Here is a 20,902-nt window from a genome sequence, read left to right as displayed (position 1 = left end):
ATACTGTATGATTAAACCAGAGATTCATTTTTACTCATGGCCTGGACAAAGGCCTAACATTTATCAGTCAATACCATACAAAACCATCCACAACTTTCACGGGCACACACACACCCCCCACATTGACCTTGGGGATGGAGATGATTTCTTTCAGAAAGGTACTGTTTTACAAGTTCACAGTGTTGCAGCATTACATTGTTCACAAAGTAACAAAGTATCACAGTCCTTCTGTTAGCACAGGCATACAGGCAGGCACAGGAACTGAGCAACATGAGGCTATGTTTTTAAATCCTCTTTAATTCCTACTTTGCTCTCTACTTCCCAGAATGACCTTATACATCCCTTCTTCCCCCAGCCAGAATCAATTAGAGCTTTTTCTTGTCCATCAAAACTGGTATTTATGAAAACAGAGCTTCTGTAACATCTTTGGATACCTTTTTATAATAGTCGATTTATAAATAAAATATTTCCTAACATTTAAACGTGATCCTGACAGCAAGTTTTCAAGAAAAAAATACACCTCTGACTTCCCATTCTAAATTCATCCTCTGTGTGCAGAGATATTTTCACTGAAATCTGTGCATTCCCTTTCCAAGTGTTCCCCCTGTTCTCTGACCCAAGGGCTAACGAGCTTCTAACTTTGCTTTCCCTTTAATTGCCAGTTTCTCCATCCCCCTGTCACCCCACGACAGCAAACATGAAGATATCAACTGGAAAAAAAAAAAAAAATAATAATAATCAATATTCCTGCTTACCTTATCCAAAAGTCACTTCAGTCTGCAAAGAAAATAAAAACCAACGCCGGGTCCCCGTGCAAAAATCGCAAACAGGAACACCTCTTCGTCACACAAAGCCAAAAGCAGACGCGCCGTGATCCGGAGCAGCAGCCAGCTAGTCCGGAGAAAACTCGCAGCAGTTCCTGGCACCACGCTTCCCGCCGAGACCCGGCACCGAGACCAAACCGCGGGCACCGAACACCACGGGAAAGCGCCGCGGGAAGGCGCCGCAGGGCGCCCGCCCGCCCTTCAGCACCCGCAGAGCAGCGGACAGCACCGGCCCCGCTCGTCGCCACCGAGCCCGCCCGCCTGCCGCTGCTACCGTCGCTGCTGTCGCCCCCGCCTGCCCGCGCCACCGCTCGGCGCCGCTCGGCTGCGCTCTGGCCCGCCCCGGGCCCGCCCCCGACCCGCGCCGCGCCCCAACAGCTGCTGGAATCACCGTATTCTCACTGAAACTTGCTCTCAACTTCCCCGCCCACATCTTCGTTAACAACAGCAACAATGTTGGGTTGTTTGTTATTTTTTATTTTGGTTAATGGGGCGCGCTGAAGTCATGTCTAGTACTTCACCTCCCCTCCCCGCGGAGGGCTGTTGCCCTGGTGGGGGTCACCGTTTCTCCGCTTAGGTCTCCGTTGCAGAGGCATTGCTGGCCCCCACTCGCCCGGCCGACACGCAACGCTGCGTAGCCGGGTCCTCGCCGGGGCGGCTGCGCGCGGGGAGAGCTTGGGCCAGGCTGCGCGCACGGACGCCAGCGGCAAGAGCACCTGCTGTGAGGCAGCGAGGCATTCCAGCCGAGGAGCAGGGGATTATTTCGCTTCCATTTTTAAAGTAGGGTGCATGTTATGCAATATTTATAAGCTTTAATATATCAATCGGCTATCTGAAAGATCAAGTTCTCTGAAAGCTTTGCAGAGCTTGTGTCTGTATTCCCACCACCCACCGCAAGTTTCAAAGCTTGAGTGTTGAGCTCCTCGCTGGTAACCCGTGACAAAAGCATCAACATCTTCCTGTGAATCATCTTTAATCATGAAAAACATAACCTCAGGTATAACTATTAATTACATGTTCTATAAGAAAGAAAACAGATACCTTTGGACAAAACAAAGACAAAATCCCAGAAGCTAGCAGCCTAAAATAGTAGAAATACATTTTTCAGATGTCAAGCAAAAAAGCAATAGTTTGAAGTCGCACTCAAACCTGCTTTCTTGTGGGAAAAAAAATTGTTATTACTTTCAAATTAATTTACTGCCCATTCCATCACTTTTAAAGAGTAGCTACTTAATCTTCAAAATTAAATTCTTATGAAAATGAAGTATCTACTCTTCTTGTCATTATAGTTTATCTGCTTCAGGCCTTTTGCAAAAATGTGTTACAGATTAAGGTATTAAACTGGCTTTAAATCAGCCATGACTAGGGTAAAGCCAGATAGAGGTCAGCTCTTCTGACATGCGCAAGTATGCTAGGTTAATTATAGTTGCATCTACATGTGGTGTAAACTTGGAGCAAGAAACAAAACTAGGTAAAACTAGGTATATCTTGTACTAAGACAACTTAACTAGTTAGCACAGGAAATGGAAGGATAGGTTGGATTGCATTATCACTGTTTTGTAAGGGAGTTCTTATTAGATTGCTAAGTAGGTCACGGATCTGCAAGAAGAAACATGATTAACTTTTACCCACAAAGCATAGAATACAAAGCCAAATAAACCAGACTTTTATTGATCCAACTCTTTATAATCACCAGTCATCATAAAGCCAGCATGGTTGGCATCTGCATAATATTTTGGAACAACTATTACTCTTTCTCTCTCGGAAGTGCACTTAAAAAACAAACAAACAAACAAACAAAAAACAAACAAACAAAAAAAAACCCTCCAAAATATAGAGAGAATAAAACTGCACTCCTCAATTACATTTTTTGGGGGTACAAAACTGACTTTGAGTCAACTTTGCATCCTCCTAGCACAGCTGCACTAAAAGTAGACCTGCAACAGAGGGAACCCCCAAAATTACTTGTTCCAAAGTAAGTGGAAATGCACATTTTGGGAGGGTAAACACAGGGACTTTGCTCATTCATTCTTTGCCATGATAAAAGTATAGGAAACAAACTTTTAATTACATAAATGTTTTTTATAAATCATGGAATGAAGTAGTCAGGAAGTCTATCAAATTCTTAAAGGTCTGACATACTCTATCTTATTGCTTAGCTTTGCAGGTTGGCAGAGAACCCCAAAACAGCGCATGGAAGTCACACAGTATTACAAAGGTTGGAAGAGACCTGAAAGATCATCAAGTCCAAACTGTCACCACCAACTTCATGACTAGACTATGGCACCACTCTCTCAGTGAAGAACTTTCTCCTCACCTTGAGCCTAAACCTCCCCTGGCGCAGCTTGAGACTGTGTCCTCTTGTTCTGGTGCTAGTAGCTAGAGAGAAGAGGCCACCCCCTTCCTGGCCAAAACCAGCTTTCAGGTAGTTGTATAGAGCAATGAGATCTCCCCTGAGCCTCCTCTTCTCCAGGCTAAACAATCCCAGCTCCCTCAGTCTCTCCTCAATGCACATAACACATTATTAAAGTTGTTTCATAATCCACTCAGTATTTCTCCAAAACATTTGCTCTTACGCTTTACAGGGTATATGTAACTCAGTGAATTCAGAAAAATAGTTGCATTCTTTGACTAATTTGTTTCTTCAAGTCTACCTTTGTGGTAGAATTCTCTCTTCTACCACAATTCTGGAGAATGTGTAAACCTTGTAAACAGCATTGTAAGCAAAAAGTGTGCAGAATTAGAGTAAACATAGCATTTTAGAAGTGGTTATGTTTGTTCTCTTGGCTTTTCTACCACTAGCATTTCTAAAGCTACTTACAATATTAATTTTCTTTTGTGTTTTTTTTTGTTTTGTTTTGTTTTGTTTTTACTTAGCAATCAGTATGGACAAAAATAGGTTTCTGAAATTTGCACTGTTACTCATTATCAGGATGACTTCTGTACAGCTTGGTACCACTTACCACTTACAAGTTCAGCAACAGCATTTTAATTTTCTGTGATATATCTTTACACATCCAAAATGAGAAGAGTGTTCCCATGAGCAGCTTTATCAAGTTACCGAAAGATACAGGATATTAAAACCTGGTATTACCAAGTGTCAATTAATTTGTTGTTCCAGATAACCTGGCAGTTATGAAGTAGTAAACAAGACTAATATTAAAAAATAAAAAAGTTATTTGAATCACAAATACACATTTATTTTGTAGCTTAATACCAAAAATAGTTTCAGGCAATCTGACAGATTCAAGGAGTACTGCCTTTTGTAGGGTTTAATTTTCACTTCTTTTTCACAGAGTATTCCTTTCTTCTTTTTAATTTTTTTTTTTTAATATTTTCTGTCTGTTTTGTTTTAATTGGAAGACAGCTGCATAAGGACAGCTGTTATTGGTGATCATTGATTAGCTTGAAGTCAATGACAGTAAAAGAACTCTCAGGCTGCTCTGAGGTGAAATGGCACGAATAATCCTCAAAATAGCTCCCTTTTGGATACACACAGCATGAAGTTTGGACGCATATCTTTCCCTCATTTTCCACTGGCCTAATTCACTGAATGACTGTTCAACATTTTAATGAAAGATGATAATGCATCTACTGTAAACTTTGTCCTGATCAAAAAGAACAATAAAGTGTACTGAGACCTGGACCAGGGCTTTCATAACAGCAGGGCATTGTAAGCGCCAGAATGGTAATGGTAGACATTGGCAAATGGTACAGAAGAAAATTAGCTTACTTGTGGCTTGGAGAAAGGCTGTGCCAACCATCTGGCACAGGAGATCTCCCAAATGACAAAAGGATCATAAAGCCACATTAAGGTTTACCCTTTATCTCCTCAAAGCCAGTTCTCACAAGTGGAGAAGGAAATATGCAATAGTGTTCACACACAAGAAACCTATCTTTTAAATTCATCACAATAAATCAAATGTATGCCACAAAATAACAGATGTAAACTCAGAAGCAAAAAACCAACAAACCCCTCAAACAAAATAAAAATAAAATTTAAAAAACAACAGACAACAGCATGGACTCTGAGGTTAGATCTGTAGATTTCTCTATTATTTTCACTTAAACAGATGCTATAATTCACATCAGACTGTAGCAACTTTGCAGTGATCATCAGTCTCATAAAATGATGTTGACCCCATTCTCATCTTGTGAATATAAAGCAACAGCTGATTAAGTAAAGGGATAATATACTATAGAATGAATATTCACATTAAAACTTACTAATTAATTTAGCAATAAGGATAAATATTTAATGTCTTATTATTTGGCCTTTTTGACTTCATTTGGAATCAAATAATTTAATTATTTGCTATCATTGAAACCCCAAAACATAATGCCATTCGATAGCAAATAACAAATTCTATATAAAAAGAAATAGTAATCACAATTTAAAAAGCAGCCAACAGCAACCACGAAACCCAAACCCATGCACAAAGAGAAAGCTGAAGAGAATTAATTTCAGTACTTCGTCGTGATATTTATAAGCGATCTCTTAGGGCATCTACCGGTGAATCTTAGTATTGCACTCTAAAGGCGCCTTGCAGAACGAGCAGGAAAAGGAAGGAACAAGTTTGGTGGGTTCTTTGGGGGGGTTTGGGGCAGGGGGGAGGTTTAAGATTTGTTTGTTTGTTTGTTTTGGTTGGGGTTTTTGTTTGGTTGGTTTTGTGTTTTGTTGTTTACAGATTGAAACAAGAATGTTAATTCTTTCTTCTTTTGTTTTGTTTTGTTTTTCTCCTTCTCCTTCTCCTGGGCAGTCTTTTTTTGATTGGCTAGAACATTTAAAGTAAACAACCAAATAAAAAAACCCAAAGCTTTATAGTTGAAAGTATTCATTGCTGGAAATCAAAGAGCTAATACTCTCCATTTCACCATTTGGCAGCTTATTCAGTCTGGAGAATTCAAATACTTACTAAGCTGAACATGTATTGTATTTTTTTAGAAAGCTGAACATACATTTTGTGTGGAAAAAGTTCCTGAAAACCATAGTGAGAGATGTAGTTCATAAGGATTAGGTGCTAACAAAAATGGCAAAGGTGGTTTTGGTTTAGGCTTGTTTAATATTTAAGTGATTTCCAATCTGTTTAGAACCTTTGAATTTTGATTTTTTTACCTATGAAGGTTTATGGTATTAATCCTGGCATCTTTACACCTTTGTCATGATTTATTTCTGTCCTGTTCTCTACTTCATTTCCTCAAAGTCCCAAACACAGATGATTTCTGGAGGCAGATGCTGTGTAGCTAGGAGTTTTAGCTACTTTATGGTAGAACAAAAAATAATGAACTTCTTTTACAGAAACAATAGCTTTTGAAATTTTGTCCATAGAGTAGCAAGCACTCTATATCAGCCTCATTAGGCTGGATTTATTTTTAAGCAGAAATTCTGTCAAAGCCTCTATCTGCTGTTACATATTTTTGTGTTTTCCAAGAGACAGTGAAACACCTATGAGCTCAAGGTAGGTCTGATTGATACATTGTAAAAGAAATCCTCCACACCACGCCTAACTGGAGCCTGAGGCATACTGGCAAATTGTTAATATTGACTGCCGCTGCAGTTCGGGTAGCCTTCACCAAAACAATAAAAATCGCCTTGTGCAGCCATAGGTAAGTTGGCTCAACTAGATATAAAAATACCACCCTATACCACCACAGCAAAATGCAACCTGAAATATTCTTATAGGAATGAAGCATCACAGAAATTTTAAAAGCTGTGCAGTCTTCTGTGGCAGTGTACACACAGCAGATTTGTTCAAATGCCCCATGCAGTCTGTAAACATCCATGAATTGTCTGACCATTACAGCACTAGAGAATCATTTCTCCTACAATTTGAGCATTCCTGCATTTCTCCTAATTCTTTGTCATGGAAATGAAGCATGATAGCTTCTTTTCAAGTAGATTTTGCTGGGAGATAAGCAAATCTAAATCGTGATTGTGTGGGGGGGATATGTCTAAATTAATATACACTCCTGTAGCCTAATTCACTCCTAGCCATATATCTCATCATGAATCTGATTCCATCCCAAGTTGTTCAAAAGATATAAAGGAACCTGTTTTTCAAAGAAGGTACTTACTAACTTTGAAGCAAGCATGTGAAGTCCAGTATCTGTGCGGGATAAGAAATATTTCCTACAGTTCTAAAGAACGAGGAGAGAATACAGTGAGATTCATAGGCACACCTTATCATGCCTCTCCTTGAAAGCAATCAGCTTGTGCCAGAAGAGCACAAGGAATATTAAATGGGGCAAATATTCTGGCTTATTGTCTTTGCAACTTTGATACTGCACCATTTTCCACTTCTCTAGGAGATAAATTTCATCAAAGGTTCATAATAATACTACAACTACTATATGCGGTAAAGAATGCAGTTCGCTTTTCATCGGGGAGACAATGTCATTGTCTTATGTATCAGTTAGTTCACAGTTCTACTCAACCAGAATCCTTCCTTGTCTCTCCAGACAGTAGTGTCCTCCCTACTCTAGTCATGAGGTCTGTGGTGACAGGTTGGACTCGATGATCTTTGAGGTCTCTTCCAACCTTAGGAATACTGAATACCAAATTATAACAATCTGAATGAATCATAAAATGAAAAACAGAAACAAAACAGCTGAAACGTTCAAGGAATAAGGAAATTTACTCCTTTGCATCCTAATCTCTCTTTTCCCCTTGCAATATTTTTTAACCATTTTGCTAACAGTTGAAGAATTCTGAATGGTAGGAATTGGAAGGGATCTCTGGAGTGAGATCATCTAGTCCAACCCCATGCTAAAATGGGTTGACTTGGAGCAGGTTGAACAGGAACATGTCTAGGAGGGTTTTGAAAGTCTCCAGAGAATGAGACTCCACAACTTCTCTGGGCACCCTTTTACAGTGCTCTGTCGCCTTCAAAGTAAAGAAGTTTTCCTCCTCCGTTCCCTGTCTCTCTTGAACTGGGGAGTCCAGAACTGGTCCTGTAGAAAGGATTGAGATGATGCAAAAGGGCTAGTGTGCCTGTTTCATGTTGGCAAACGCTAATGCAAAACCTGTATCTTCATACCTCTTATAGGGAAGTTGCTGGGTGCCTATGCTTAGCCCCTATCTGGGGCTACACTCTAGCAGCTGGTCTGTCATCCAATGACCCCTTCCCCAGCACAGAAGGGGAGTCATGATAAGGAAAGAAGACCCATGGGTTAAAACAGAATGGACTTAATGAAACAGCCAAACTAATACCAATATCAGCATAAAGTATACAAAGATAAACTCAGCCAAATGAACATACAGCAGTCAAAAACAGAAAGTCAGGGAGCAGGAGAAGCCTGCACCCAAGAAGGAGCAGGAACCCATGCTGGACTTTCTCCAGCAAATTTTCCTATTTATACTAAGCATGCCATTAGTGTATGGGATACACCTGTAAGCCAACTACCCTGGCTAACTGGAAACTTTTAATGGGCTGCAGACCACGGCCTAGGATTCTGTCCCAGCAAAATCAGGATGCTGGGACAAAATTAAAGCTGTACTCTTATGTTCTGCATCCATTTTATTCTATTTTCATTCATTTTGCACAGGTTACTCTATAAACTCTGATGTTCATAAGAAGCCACCTTATTCCTGCCAGTAATATGGTGTCATGTGTTAATAGGAACATATTTCTTAAATGAGAGGGATGTGAAAGAGTTACTTGAAATCTCAAGTTCTTGCACATCTCAATGAGCCCATTTCAGGATTCCTTTAATTTGCCTCCAAATATTTGCTAATTTAAAATGTCATACTTTTAATTGCATGTGACATACTATTCCATTAAAATTTAAAATCTATTTTCATGAGTACAGTAATATTTGAAAAGTTGAGACTTGTCCAAAATATCAGATTTTCTCCAAAAGGGAAAAAAAATGCATTTGGCTTCTAATTATTCAGGTAAAAAAATATGTCCTTTTTTTGCAGTATGCTCTACCCTTCATGCAGTTTTTATAGGAGTCAGAAATTGGCTGAGTAGGTTATTATTCTTCATTCTTTCTGAATTTATAGAAATTGACTTTAAAAGGATTATCCAGACACATACAAATAATGAAATCTGGAAGAAAAATGCCGGAAAATAAAAATTTATGTTGTTTCTAGAAGCAATTACAAACCAGTAGCTGAAATTCACTGTAAATGAAATTTATGTGTCTATTGTTAACACAAATCTGATTACTAGTATTCACAAACACAGGACATTGCTTTTGTATGCTTCTACAAGGAAGGAAAACATTGATGCCCTCTTTTTGCTTAAATGGGAAAAAGAATATCAAAATGCTAAGCTGTTTAAGCAGTCACAAAAGAAATCTGGGACACTGCTGGGAACAGTGTCTTAATCACATGATAATCCTGCCTTATCAATCAACATGTAAATTTAAAAGCAGTGATTACAGGTCATCAGTAGCGTTGGTCTGATATTTTTGTACAATAGAGACACACAACTGAACTTCAAAGAGAGTTAAGAAAAAACACATAAATTGTACTGCTTGCCTGATATAATACAATACTATTGATTCAGTAAAATTATTTTCCCTGTAAAACACACCTGCTGTGCTCACTGGCTCAATTTGTGTGACAGAATGCACATGCACACCATTCTTTCCACCAAAAAAAAAATAATCCAAAGATACATATAGTACAGATATGCTGTTGACATTTTGGAACTGGGCCAAAATACATACCACACTTCTACACCTGCATCTCTGCTAAACCCTTTACTTTTTTGCAGTCAGGAAGTCAACTTTATTCTGCAGTTACAGAATTCATAGGTTTAAACACTTCATAGCAAACATTATAAAAACATATTGGGCACTACCTGTAAGTATAGAGGATGATATCAAATCATATGGTTTATGCTATCAAATGACACTTTCATAAAATGACTTTAAAAGTCTTAAAGGAGGAATAGCTGGTATCCCAGAAGACTGTGCTCCCATTCAGCAAGGCCTGTCTGTACAGGCAGAGTTGAGCAGAAAGGGCAAGCATAAAGTCTTGCATTTGTAGAGCAATAACCCCTGGTCTAGGTGGACTCACTTTAGTATGGAGTTGGACTACATGATCTCCCGAAGCCCCTTCCAACTCCTTGCATTCTGTATTTATGCTTCTGAGTAAATCATAATCCCGGAAATGCACATCACTATGCATACTCAGTTTGCCCTTTTTGGTGAGCATACACATTCTAGCAAAATCTTTGTTCAGACAGAAAACAAATTACTTTCCCCAGCATCTCTCTATTCACTGAATAGATGAATGAGACCTTTACTTTCAAAAACTATCTTTTCAGCCTCATATAATTGCCAATCATGTATGAAGTATTTGTTAGTGATTTACTAAACACCAAAAAGGCAGAAGACAAGTTTCAAGGCAACAACAAAGTGAATAAACCAAGAAGCCTCCTTACACTACCTGCAATTGTGCTGTCCCATTCACAGTATAAACTCAGCCATTTATAACTGGTAGTACATTTTGTATAGGGAGTATTTTACTCGTGATGTAATGATGTCTTCTGAAATCTTGAGGGGCATCTGTTAAAAATCTAAAGGTGAAGTTTAGACAGGACAGTGTGCGGATTAGGTAGATTAGTTTACAATGAATATTGAATTGCCAGCATTAAAAACAGGGTAGAAGAGAAAGGGTTGAAGCATAGAAACACAGAAATCAGAGTTATATTTTCATGAAAGGGTTTTTCCCAAGAAAAATGCCAGGGGAGCAGCCAAAGAGGTTAAATAGCAAGAAAAGGTCACAAAACTTCTCTGGACAGTTAACTACAGGAAGTAGAGATAACATAAAGTGACAGATTAAAAAAAAAAACAGCAGGTGAGAAGGAGGAAGGGAGAAAATTGAATTCTTGGAACAAGTGGAAGGGGTAGAAAAAAAGAAGAGAGGAAAATTTGAGGAAGAATCATTAATGGGTCCATTAATGTTTCCATAAATGACTCCATCCAAAGAATGGAAAATTGTAAACAAAAAATATTTCTCTATTCAGGATTTAGGAAACTCTGTTCAGCATCTAGTTGAAAATACCAATTTTCAAGTCATGTTAGCATGCCTACATATCTTATTACAGTGCAGAATAAGCCTAATATAAATTGTTAATCTTGATAATTATTTATTAAAAATCACCTACAGATACAGATTTATTCACCTAATAAATTCCCACATAAGTTTGAGTAATGACTATGTTTGAAAACCAGTGATCTGGCAAATACAGGAATGGCGAAATTAATGTAATTTATTTGCACAGCTCTATTAGACAGTGCTCCAAAAATAAAGGGAAGTTGTGGGGGGGTGTGGTGTGAGAAATCAACAGGGCAATATTTATTCAATGGATTCCAATACTACACACTATTTAGAGGCTTTACCAAATATAATGGAGCTTACAGTGGAATCAGCAACAACATGACTGGATAGCAGATAATTGCCCCAATCTCCTCAAAACAAAATCACTTTGTGCTCAGACCTGTGTTGTGTGCCAAGGCCTATTAGGAGAGTTGCTTAGACCAGCCATAAAAGTGTAGCAAAATCACATTCACTTATTTTAAATTCCTGTTCAAACAGGACCATATTGTAGTCTAAGCCTCTACAGGTGCAAGACAAAAGAAATAAGAGTGAAGATCTTTTCTATCTCAGCTGTGGCTGCTAACCCCATCCAAGTAGCATGAAGACACATCAGTAGGTGGTTTAACACTAGATCAGGTACAGATATCAGTCTAGCTGTAGTAGGAAAGCAGACTAATATATGACTCATCAGTAGTGCAGTACTCTTAATGTACAGCTTTATAATAAAACACAGTATTGTGATTGTGTTGATATTATGCTCTCACTCTTTCCCAAATTTGGTAGCACAGTTGTAGTCAGAATAGCTTCACTTTAAAACAAAATATGCAAAAGGAAAGTCAAGTTCATCATGCTGTAAATATACTACAGAAATTCAACAGCAACTTCAGAAAAAATGGAGTTTGAGAAATGGTTTAAGAAAATGGAACTGGTACAATGGTATCTGTTTTCACAGTATAACTAAGGTTGGAAGAGACCTCGAGGATCATCGAGTCCAACCTATCAACACAGACCTCATGACTAGACCATGGCACCAAGTGCCATGTCCAATCTCCTCTTGAACACGTAACAACATTAAAACCAGTATCATAGTACATGCTTTGATTTGCTGCCTGTGGATCTGTTTAAGTATGCAGCTAGTCCAGTGGATCTGTTTCACTAGGTATGAAACTGCATGACTACATACGCAACAGTGCAATGGCTGCAAAATTAAATCCTAGCTGGGAAATAATGAAAAAACATATTGTCGTATAAGCAATGTAACAATGTAATTATTTAGATGTATTTTGATGCATTGATTTTTATTTCCATGTGAGGCTGTGAAGTGTTTGCAAAGTTTACTTTCATCAAAACTATCCCTTCATGTTAGGATGTAGAAGTACTGTCTCAAACCTGTAAGCAATGACTGTTCAGTAAACTTCACCTGAATGCATGGTCTACCTGCTTAAAATTCTGTCCTACCTTTCAAGTCTTGCTTTCAAATCCCTAATTCATTGTCGATCTGAAACAATTAATTGGTGTAATTAAATCCAAGACAAAGTCACCACATAACTTGCCCTTATTCATTATATAAATATATATAGACTCAGCAGTTCTTAACGTAAGAAGACTAGAATAATAAGTCTACAGAGAATAGACTGTGTATAGGTCAACCCATACAGACTATTTTGGATAGACAAATATTTGTGTTGTCTTAGAAAAACTCTCACTTTATACTGATTATTTCCATGTGTTGTCTTTGAAGGAATTAAGTACAATTCCTACTGATCCAAGCTGTAGTTGATTTTTCCAACTGACTTCATCTTGTAGATTTTATACCCATTGGCTGTTTTGGAACTCAAGTATGAGCAATCTATAGATATTTCTAACAAAAAGAAAACAAAATCACCTTTTATGAGTACTTATTGCTTTATATTACTTTATATTCCTGATACAGTCTTCCAAGTGCCTCAGAAAGGACAATTCTGATCTTAAGTGCACAACAGTGGGGTTTTATTTAGCATATTCTTTCCTTCAATGAATTCTAAACCACAGAAAAAATTACTTTGATACAGAGGCATCCAGCTCCACATTTAGATTTGTATTTTCACATTAGATTCCAGAATCCCATGGAGTCTAATTGAAGATTTATATACCTAATCTTAATTTTAAACACTGAGATGTGAAGAATAATCATCCCTGTTTTGCTTGATCTCTTTCAGCAGTGTTTCTTTTGATTAGATAAATATAAAATAATTGGAAAACTCTTAATGCATTTCACTGTATTTTTACACACCTTATCATACTCTAACTTGCTCCACGTATTTCAAAATTTCATGCTGGTATTAGCAGCTGTGCTTCTTTCAAAAGTTTGCCATCGTCTTTTGTGACTTTTTTGTCAGACATGAAACAGGAGAAACTATTTGGTGTGCTATATCACTCACATGCAATGCTCTGCAGAGTAAATGTAATCTGTGTTGTTGTTTTCCTCCTTTCTTTGCAAATTTACATGATTCAGATGTGAACAGTGAGCATAAAAGCATCTTATGTAGGGCTGTAGGATTCCATGGAGCAATTTAGATCAGATATTTTAGACGAGAAAGCACTCTCCTGAGAGATATGGGCATTTTGAATTCATCCTTCATCCCAACTACAAAGAAAAAAACCAAGGTTTTTCATGTTTTTAGTACTTGGCATGTACTTGAAATGAATCATCTAATCACATATTCTTTCATTACAGAAGATAATTAATTCTTCTGATTTTGTGGGCTGTGGCTAGCTGAAGAGTTAAGGATGTAGTCAACATATTTCTCTCTCAGCTATGTTAAAACAAACAGTGCTATAACAAACACTAATGATTTTGATGGTCTATTGGTAATAAACAAAATAATTAAATTTTAATAAACTCATAAATACTGAAAGGTGGATATTTTCAGAATACTGAAAAGCAATTGTTGATATAGTATGACTTACTTGTATAGTTTTTATTTCATAGCAATATGATTCCCCCCACCCCCCACCCCCCCCCCCCAGCCCTGGATTCAATGCAAACATTAAAATTATGCATGTACTTATTTCACCCCCTTATATTCCAAGTTCCTGAGGTTTTTTAATAAAGGCCTTATTTCAGTGTTGAATTTTTTCCAAGGGATGAGCATCATGCATTTCTCCAGATATTCTAAAGCTGCTATTCTGGCATCATCACCTTCGTACTTCTACATTAGCTGCAAACCCCTATAAGCTTCATCAGCATCTGTGAGGATTTGTCCAGATTTTTATTTTCCCCAGGGAAAAACTTTAGAAGAACTCTCCTTGAAGCACCTATTCCAAATCACGTTGAAGATTTTTAATGGAAAACAGTGTGTGTGCTTTAAGTAGAATAGCTGATTTACTGAAAACAGTTAAAGGATTGCTATTACACCAAACCAAAGAAAACATGCCAAAGAGACATATATTTATCAAACAGGAGTCCAGCTCAAGTGAATGTTACCAAAGCAACTAACACCCAAAATCTGATTAGCCCCAAATTAAATTATTGTTATATATGTTAAAGCATTCTTGGTTCATTTATTTTGTGTGGAAGTTTAGGCAAAGAGAATCCACCAAAAGGGAGGTATAAAAATTATGAGCATCACAAAGATTTACTCTATGGTCAATGCCAACAATTGTAAAAAAAAAATAAATGCAAGGCAGCCCTTGAACCAACATGTGATGACCATGATTTTGTCTAAAATAACAATGATGGCATTGCTACTTGCGATAGTGATGGTTAAGCATCCTGTTCTACTTCATCAATTGAATTGCTTGTACACAGATACCTAGAAGACTTTAAAAGAGGTTTAAAAATAAACTTGAGCACTAAACACTTGTGGAATCTCTTGAACATTGTAATATAGGGCGCAATAACAATTCTACACTATATCCCATACATATTCTCCAAAAACAGCGGATGTTTAGGAAGTGCCACTCAACAGAAAAACAGCTAGGCATGTCTACTAATTATCAAAAGAAGAAACAAAAAAATATAAACATTATTTTTGAAATCTATTTTAGAAATAAAGATACATTCTATGACATACAGGTTCCTGTATCCTTTCACAGAAACTGGAAGAATTACAAATTATTGCTAAATCAGTTTTAACTATTCAGAGTTGTGCACTTTTGTGTTGTTTGCTAGTCTTTCATTTTCTAGTTAAGATAGCTGAGCTATTCTTATGATGATCTAAGTTCTGCTTGCTGCTTTGTTAGTGTATTGCCCAGGGACAGCATTAAAGGAAAATAATCTCTTTCTCACGCTAGTCCCTGTGGTAGCAACACTGAAAAAGCTAAGGCCTTAAAAAGGCAGGAGAAAAATATCTAAAAGAATCAGAGCATTAAGAACATTACTACAAGTAGTTCGCTAAGTAGATTGACTAATGTAATACTTAAAAATATGATAATGCAGTCTGCTGAACTTGTCCATTTGCTCATGAGAAAACAGTTCCTTTCCAACCCCAAACTTGCCAGTCATAACACAAATCTATAGTGAAAACCCATCTTCCAGGTACAGGCAGCTTGTTTCTTTGATTATCAATTCTTCTTTATGAAATATGAACTTTCTCTCATGTCAAATTTATTTAAGAATCAGATTTTTTTGTATCCTTCTGGTTTCTAGTGCAGCTACCTGGGGAACTAATTTGAGGTAGAAAAGAACAGTTTAATTTTGAATGAGACCACTTTCAATACATAGGTTATATAACCTGCTCTAAATCTGCTAATGTTTGAATGACCTTAAACAAATTAATTTTAGAGTTAATACAAGCAAACTTTAATCAGAGAAGATGAAGAGTGTTATACAAGACCAAGTTTCCAGTCCTCCAGCTTCACTAATACCAGACTTTTTTCCCGATCATGCTCAGGTATTTGATGTCTCATACTAGAGAAATCATTAAATCAACAAGAACGTAGAAAAAGGCTTTTTCCAAATCTTTGCCTGCATGAATGCACTTTGACACTAGTGGGTTTTGTTTGGTTGGATTTTATTGTTTATGGGTTTTCATGTTCTAATCTATGATAAACTTAGATGTACAATTGTCATACTGTGGACATTTTAATTATAAAAAGGTATTACACAAGCATTTGTTTTTACCATGCTTAATTTACCTTTCATCTGTAGCAATCATTTCTTGTTTTATGTGAATGCTTAATGAATAGCTGTTTTGAGTACCTCTCTTCAACCTCCACTCACTTTAAGCTCTTTTCAGCGAAGTAGTTATGTGTCTTTTATTTTCATCCTTTTTTTCTGATTTTTTAAACTCTTCAATCTTATTAAATCCTGTGCAAGACAGTATAATGGTCAGATGATTCAGTGGTTCCCATCTGTGCAGGAAAAGCTCTGGTAACATCAGTGAGGATTTTTATCTAAAATCCTCTCATCTGGGCAAGATTATTGTGCAGTCTATCTGGGAGACTTTGTGAAATCATTATTGTTTCAAATTCTGAGGAAAAAAATCCCAGATAACCAAAAGGACAGGATGTCATCCATTGTTAGGCTTGTCTTGTGAAATAGGGGCATTCTAAATCAGAAGATACAATATAGATTTTTTATTTTTTTTAACTGGAAAATCATGTTTGGGGGGGGGTTTCCTTTTTTTTTAAAGCTTTCTAATCCTGTATATATACAGTAGACTAAATTGAGATTCTACATATTTGTATCAAAAGGGCTTATCCTGATAGATTTCTGTCTATCTTTTCTTTCTGTTATTCTTCCGAAACACATTTTTGTATGCTGAGTGACACTGCTCCCTTTACCATCGTTGGAGACTGATGGCCACAAAATAATTCAGTGGCTACAGAATGCTCAAACAGACTTCTCAACACTTTGAACATCAGGTTAAAATTTACCACTTCAGAACATCATCAGAACATCATGTTTTCTCTTTTCATTATGACTTTTATGTCTCAAAGGACTTTTTTTTTTTTCTTTTGTTTGTTTCCTGTGGTTATGATTTTTTTGGGTTTTTTTGACAAGAAATTGGGAGGGGCCAGAGCCAAGACAGGCAGCTGAGCCAGCCAGAGGTGTATTTGATACCATACTGACATCATGCCTGCTATAGAAGGGAAGGGATAGCCAGGGCAAGGGCAGCTGTGGGCTAGGATCAATTTGCCATGGCAGTCAGTACTACAGTTTGTTTCAATTGCTTTATATACTATTACATCAGTATTAACATTGTTCCTGTTTGCTCTTCTCCCTGCATTATTCCATCAAACTATCCTTATCTCAACCCATAGAGTTTGTCTTTTTCTCCTGATTACTTCTCATCACACCTGAAGGGTTAGGGGGCGGTTGTGTGAGTGACTGCACAGAATTCAGATGCCAGCTGAAAACTGAAAACTTGGAATGCAGTACAGTTTAACTGTGGTTTTAATTTGATGACACCCACATGATCCACAATATTCCCTCTGGGACTGAAGGACACGAAGCTCAGCAGAAAAGTCCCCTCACCCAGCTGTGCTTTCCTCTCCATGTCCCCAACTACTCACAATCTGTAACCACCTAATACAGTCTCCCCCACTTAAAACAAGAGCAGTCAGTTATAGGTAGGTGGAGATATACTAGTTTCATATTTTTCACCATTTAAGTATTTTCTCAGCTATGAACTGTGGTTGAAACAGGGACACTTAAAAAAAATTCCAATAAAAGGGGGAAAAAATCTTACTGAAAGAAAGTTAGAAAATAGAAAGCTGCACTTAAATTGAGGAAATAATAAATTGAGTTCCTTCTTAGGGGAGAAAGATGAATGAATATGTGATTACATCTCACAGAGACAAAGTACCAGTAGATCTTCTACAGTATAAAAGGGCACAAAATAAAACCAGAAAAGTACCATTTCATTAATAAATACTTATAAATATATATTAACTATTCAACAAACAAAAGAGCAAAAGCAGCACAGTTATACACAGTAGCTACTTATGTGACATTTTGGAACTGATGCAAGATTAAAATTAATATGCTTTAAAATGGGGGGTGGGACAGGGGGGCGATGGGGGGAAGAGAGAGGAAAATGTTGACTACAAATATGTTAGAATAGAATAAACCAGGTTGGAAGAGACCTTCAAGATCATCACGTCCAACCTATCATCCAGCCGACTTAATCAACTAAACCATGGCACCAAGCACCCCATCAAGTCTCCTCCTGAACACCTCCAACCGTGGTGATTCCACCACCTCCCCAGGAAGCCCATTCCAATGGGCAATCACTCTCTCTGTGTAGAACTTCTTCCTAACATCCAGCCTAAACCTCCCCTGGCACAGCTTGAGACTGTGTCCTCTTGTTCTGGTGATGGTTGCCTGGGAGAAGAGACCAATCTCCACCTGTCTGCAGCCTCCCTTAGGTAGTTGTAGAGAGCAATAAGGTCACCCCTGAGTCTCCTCCTCTCTAGGCTAAGCAACCCCAGCTCCCTCAGCCTCTCCTCATAGGGCTTGTGTTCCAAACTCCTCACTGACTTTGTTGCCCTTCTCTGGACATGTTCCAGCAAGTCAACATCCTGGCCTATGCTTATCAATCACATTCACATGTTTTGACTAGTCTTTAGAGATGGACAATAAACACTTTGTTTCTATTTTTCTTTCCACAAATTGGGAGCTACTACAAAAATTTCTTAAAATATCAGACTATAAAAGTTACTTAGTGTTATAACTTCTGTTTATCTTTCCCTGATTTATAGTGAATGTTTAAGATATTTTTACACCAACAAGTCATTGATTAAATTGCATTAAATCTACTTGAATGAGTTAGCTAATTTCACACCTGTGTATCTAGATCATCAATGTCTATATCAATGTTAGTTTCATATGCAAGATTGCAGTGTAAATGTGATAAATGCATCTAATTACTAGCAATATCAGCTTTAATAGCACTCCTGGCATCACAGCTGAAAGTCTGCTTCAAGACAGAAACATTCCCAGACCTTGGCCTGCAATCTCACACATAAAAAAAAGTACATCCACAACAGAGTGACAAAGGCCTCCTTGCCATTCAGCTATCCTGGTATGTTTGGTATTGTTTTACTGTAACACAATAGCAAGAGTATTATATTCCACTGAATACAGAAATTCACAAAACAACAAAAGGAAAGCAAAACCAGCTAAGTAGCATAGCATATTTTGGTGTTAAAAAATTTGCAGGTAATGACATTTGTGGGACATTTTATAGGAATTGAGAGGAATTTGGGAAATTATGTATATGGAAAGTAAATGTAAATACCAGAAAGACAGACACAGGCCTGAAGAAAGTGCCAATACATAATATTTTGGTACCATAAGCTCGTGGAAGAAAGAGGGAAACTTCAGCTCCTGTGTGGAAATAAGTTTAATTCTACACACAAAACCTCAGACAGTAGCAGACATACAAGAAGACTGAATAATCACTTATTTTCAAGGAAAATTAATTCAGACTACAGCTGAAACAAATAAATGAAACCCAAGTTGCAGAATAGATACACTACAGGGTTAGAGGCTTGTTTACCTGAACAAAACAAAACAAGAGACAAACAGGGAAAATAATTCTTTAATAACAAAAAAACCCCAACAAAAATAGAAGTGAAAAACAAAACATAAACAACAACATCAATGTACACTTGGTTATAAATTCAGGCCAAGGAATGTATTATTGTTTTATTATACTAACTGTATTATTATTTAACTTTATTATGGTGTGGTGCTTTGTTTTGTTTTCCCCTGTACTACTGTTCTCTTAGTCTATTAAGATTTCAGTAAAGGAAATAAATTCTGACTTTTCTTAAAAGCTGTGTAATTTTGCCTGTAATAAGATACTGAGCATAGCATTTGCTTTAGTTTTGTCAAATGCGACCATAAAAGATCATGGAAAACCATTGAATTATGCCTAGAACACTGTATTTATACAGGCATTAATCAAAATAGGAGTTGGTAAGCAGCATTTCTATTCTAATTAAGCCAAAAAAAAAAAAAAATCCCTGCCTATTTTGATATGCATATATTAGCACTTCAGTTCTAGGTGAACAATCCTCCTTCAACCCAGTTTTTCTTGTTTTCCCTATGTTTAACACCACCCCATAAGATTTTATGATAAGAAAAATATCCTTTTTATTTTTTTTTCCTTGCTTCATGCAAATTAATAAAGAACCAAGATTATTACTTGTTCTGGAGATCAGACTTCTGAATTCGTGGCCATCCAAACCTATAAAAATTATCTCAAAACAGAAATATACTCTACGGCTAAACTGATCTTTAAGTCAAAACCAGCAAATACTTTTTTCCTGTAAGACAGCATTTGATGAATACCTGATGGAATTGTTCAGTAAGTACGAACAAATAAAAGAAAAAGAAGACCTAGAAAGATGTTTGGTTTGACTTGCTGGAATGTGTCCAGAGGAGGGCAACAAAGCTGGTGAGGGGTTTGGCGCACAAGCCCTATGAGGAGAGGCTGAGGGAGCTGGGGTTGCTTAGCCTGGAGAAGAGGAGGCTCAGGGGAGACCTTATTGTTCTCTGCAACTACCTGAAGGGAGGTTGTAGACAGGTGGGGGCTGGTCTCTTTTCCCAGGCAACCAGCACCAGAACAAGAGGACACAGTCTCAAGCTGCGCCAGGGGATGTTTAAGCTGGATGTTAGGAAGTTCTTCATAGAGTGATTGCCCATTGGAATGGGCTTCCTGGGGAGGTGGTGGATTCACCATCACCGGAGGTGTTTAGGAGGAGATTTGATGGGGTGCTTGGTGCCATGGTTTAGTTGATTAGATAGTGTTGGATGATAGGTTGGACACAATGACCTCGAAGGTTTCTTCCAACCTGGTTTATTCCATTCTATTCTATATGCACACAAGAAAGAATTAATTTTCCTGAATATGTTGTGTCATTGATTGTGCTCAATGACTGCATGTTTTAGTGGCTCTACACATGGCATTTTTGTAAAGCTACCTACACCACACAAAGTCATTCACAGTCAGGTGCCCATCTCAAATACTTTAGCTCAACTCTTCTCACTCCAAGACATTCCTTCTTGACTGAATTTGACACTAATTAGTAC

The 20,902-nt window shown here is 37.6% G+C and overlaps 1 protein-coding gene across 4 annotated transcripts in view; it reads right to left on the bottom strand.

The window, feature by feature from the left end:
* FSTL5 (follistatin like 5) overlaps positions 1-1,094 on the bottom strand; it is a 254,115-nt gene extending 253,021 nt beyond the window's left edge. For all 4 annotated transcript variants that reach the window (XM_068137176.1, XM_068137179.1, XM_068137177.1 and 1 more), the window contains exon 1: positions 756-1,094. The gene's annotated coding sequence lies outside the window, so the exon portion shown is untranslated. The remainder of the gene's footprint in view (positions 1-755) is intronic.
* Between the last annotated feature and the right edge of the window lie 19,808 nt (positions 1,095-20,902).

The sequence above is a fragment of the Melanerpes formicivorus genome, unplaced genomic scaffold, assembly GCF_026170545.1.
Source record: "Melanerpes formicivorus ecotype bairdi unplaced genomic scaffold, bMelFor1.0.p_v2 SCAF_4, whole genome shotgun sequence".
Lineage (NCBI taxonomy): Eukaryota > Metazoa > Chordata > Aves > Piciformes > Picidae > Melanerpes > Melanerpes formicivorus.
This window is presented reverse-complemented; position numbering and strand designations above follow the sequence as displayed.